The following is a 3,714-nucleotide window of genomic DNA, read 5'->3' on the forward strand; positions in this document are numbered from 1 at the left end:
AACAAAGTGAAGGAATGACTTGTGAGAAAGGGTGAATTTGAGATTCAGTGTCATCACAAAAAAATCCATAGGACTGTAGTATCACAGTATCACTAATGTACTGTGATACTGTTTCAGATCTTCACTGACAACTGCACCAACAAAATTCTAATAGCCCTGCCCTTTTCTGTAAAGTAAAGGGAAGAGTGACTGGAGACATAAAGTATCTTACAGCAAAGGAATATAGTTGCTTTTTTACAAAAAGCAGTGAAAACACTACTTGCCTAATTTAAAAGCAGTTCAATATTTCATTAGATTTACCTTGAAATAAAAAACCTCTGATAGTTGTAAAGGAGTATTTACAGAAGACTTTTCAGAAGCTATTTCACCTTTTCAAATGTAAAAAAATTGAAAGGTAGATTTGCATCAGTTTGAAATCTGAAGCACTTCTTTAGCATGACATGAACATCACCGGACCCCTTTCTGCAAATGGCAGTGTCAGGAGCTGCTACAGGGATCTGCTGTTGGATTTGGTGGGACCAGCCCTGGGAGGAAGTTCTGGAGCCAGTAATGTTTGCAAGATGAGTGAGGCCCACAGTTCGCACAGTTGTGAGAAGTGTCTGTTGGTATCTGTACCTCATTGTGTTTACACTGGTTTTCAAATAACTATAGTGTCAGATAAGTGTTAGTACAGCTACAAGTATGTTGTTAGAGAGTTTGTAATTTTCTGAGCCACCTTTGCCTTTTGTTTTAATAGATTCTTGTGCTTAAAACAGAAGAACGCTAATGCAAACCTCAGCACTTAATATATCTGGTTTTAATAAATTAGATGTTTTTTATGGTTTTGACACTTGACTTTGAATAAAAAAGCAAAAGTGGTTGTACAGCGATGACTTTTTATAAGCTAATGTTTCATATAATTTGCAGTTGTAGGATTTGGAAAATGTATGATACATGAACATTCTGCAGTTCTATTTCCTAAAAAAATAAACACACATGAATGTCAACTGCAGTCTTAACATTTTGTAAGATCTAGGCTAAATTCTGCCCTCTGATGCAGGCACGTGGCTACCTGTGTGTGTCTATCTATCTTCCACTGGTTTCAGTGAAGGCTGCCTGTTTATGGAAGGGCAGAAAGTGTTCATTTATCTTTCATGGCTGGAAATGCCTCAGTTGTCTGAAACCAAGACTTACTTTGTCATTAAACAGTAAGATATTAATTTATTTTTACATCCTCTTTGGACATTTTATTATTAAGCATAACAGCTAATTGTTCTAGACTGGAAAATTATTTATGGTATTTTCCCAGATGTTAAGCATTAAATAAAAGCAAAAACGTTTTGACTATGACTTTGAGATGTGATCTTTTTGCAATTTCATCTATTACTCTTCTAAATTGAGATGTTCTGATACTTTGCATTCTTCAGAAGTAGGTAAAAATACAATTGAAAAGAACTTTAATATCAAGTTGTGTGAGCTGCCAACTAAAATTACTTCCAAGCTTAAGCAAAACTGCTGTCAGAGTATCATTTGGGTTTAGCTCCCATATAAAGATTGTTTGCCAAGATTATCCTGACTGGAGAGACAGGATTTTATCTTGGGTGTCCTGGCTGAGTCAGGTGGTGTTAAAAGGAGATGAGCAGAGATCTTAACCACATGTGAGTCTGCTCAAAAGCCAATGTTTCCCATCCATTTGGAGGTGGTCTCACCTGTGAGAGGAATAAGACTCAAAACCCTTTCCCTTCAGGACAAAGGAAAGCAGTATTTTTGCACATGCTCACAAACTGAAGCTTGGTATCTTTTGGCCAGCAGTGGCTTTCAGGCTACTCCTCTGCCTTTATCCAAGTGCCTAGGTTGTGAGTACCTATTGATAACATTATAGGTAATTAACACAGTTTAATTAGCAGTAATTTTCCATTCGGAACTTATGATTTTCTATCTCTTAGTTACCAGAGAGTGGAAGTCAAACTTCAGTGAAAACTGTTAGGGTTTAAACATCCACATCTGTCAGGTCATACTGCCATGTCTTCACTGATGGGGATTCCTGCAGTATTTCACTTATTTTTGCTTTTTTTTTGTGATTGTGGCCTCCTGCACAACAGTGCAGAGAGCCTGGCCTTCGACTTCTCATGGAAGGAATATTCAAAACATTTGGATTCAGATGTGGAGAGTGCACTAGTCAGCATCTGCACCCCAGCTGCATCCCAAGTTGCCCCTGAAGCTGCCTGAAGGCTTGGCTCAAGGAGCTCTCTCATTCAGCAGGCAAGGAACTCCTGGGACAACCTCTTACTTAGCAGGTGCAGGTATCTATTCTACACCTGAGGGGGCCAGTGGGAGGTACTGGCCACCACCATCAAGACCTGACCATTTGTGTAGCTGTGCAACACCTGCCACAACGTGCTGAGAAAAGACAGGAGCAGAAAGGCAACACCAAGGCAGCACCATGAGCCCAGGGTATGAGGGAATGCTGCCTGTGTGACGCTGAAGAGACAAGAAACGTCTCCTGCCAGCAGAGAAAATGCTGTGATGAGCTTCTCTGTGCTGATCTCCATCTCTGGTGGTGCCAGCAGGTTGTCAGGTGCCTGTGGGAGCAGAGATTGAGTTTGGGATGGGGTCTTGTACAGCTGTCAGTAGGGAAGACTGCAGTCCTCATCTTAGTGGGGCTAGGGGAGGCTCTGCCCATTAAGTGAGGGTATACCTCATGGTAACGCTGCAAAATGCAACAGCTAATGAAGCAGAGTATGTTTCCGAGTCCATGTCCTAATCTTCCTTGCACAGGGATACAGCAGGGCCTGAGCCTGCTGCCCTCAGAGGAGCTGCCACCTGTTTCAAGCATGCTTGTTCTACGCTTCTCCCAGTGACACCAAAATAAATGCAGGCTTGCAGCCTGCCTTTGTGCAAACTCAGCGTGGTGTGAGAGCTTTATTGCTACAATAGTAACTTTGTTTTACAAATTCAGCTCTGCTGAAAGTAGATCCAGCATCCCTGCAGCTTGGGAATTGTGTCTGAGTACATTGCAACTGACTTTGGTGCCATCTGTTTTCTTCCTTTTAAAACGCTCTACATTTGATAAAAATCTTCACCAACTCGATAGCTTCACTGAATTTCCCTTGCCTTGTTTCTGAGGTCATCGGCATTTACCTAGATGGAAATGGCCCTGCCTGTCAAAGCAGACCTGGGCTGCATTCTGTCATGAGCTATTATGTGATGGGAAACTGATGTGCAGTATAAACACCAGTAAAAAAAAAATGCATTTGTGCCTGTCATGGTTTTAGAGGAGCTTATTCAGCTCCAAAACAGTGTACCAACAACCTCACATTTAATTTTATACATGTTCTGCTGCTTTTCATTTAAAATCAAATGGCTGTGAGTTTTCTGAGAATCTTTGGAGGCTAATGGCTCCTCTCGCCACTGCTGCTTGTGCTGCAGCCAGCTTCTCTGCTAGCCTTAATTTGCAGCACAAGTCCTGAATGGCCCAAATAAAGGCCTGAAACGTTGTGACAAAACCCACAGACTATTCACAAAATTATATTAAAAGTCAAAGAGAAACACACTTAAAAATGAAGAAAACAAAGCAAACAAGAAACCAAACCAAACCCACAAACAAACAAATAAAACTCCAAACCAACAAAAACTCATTTAGTACTTCACCCCCAAAACCTGATGTAATACATAGAATGTTAAAAATCAGGGGGAAGTCTGTCTTCTGAGTTGGTGGTGCTGAGTCCTAAATGA

Source organism: Indicator indicator, chromosome 1 (assembly GCF_027791375.1).
Source record: "Indicator indicator isolate 239-I01 chromosome 1, UM_Iind_1.1, whole genome shotgun sequence".
In the NCBI taxonomy this organism is placed as follows: domain Eukaryota; kingdom Metazoa; phylum Chordata; class Aves; order Piciformes; family Indicatoridae; genus Indicator; species Indicator indicator.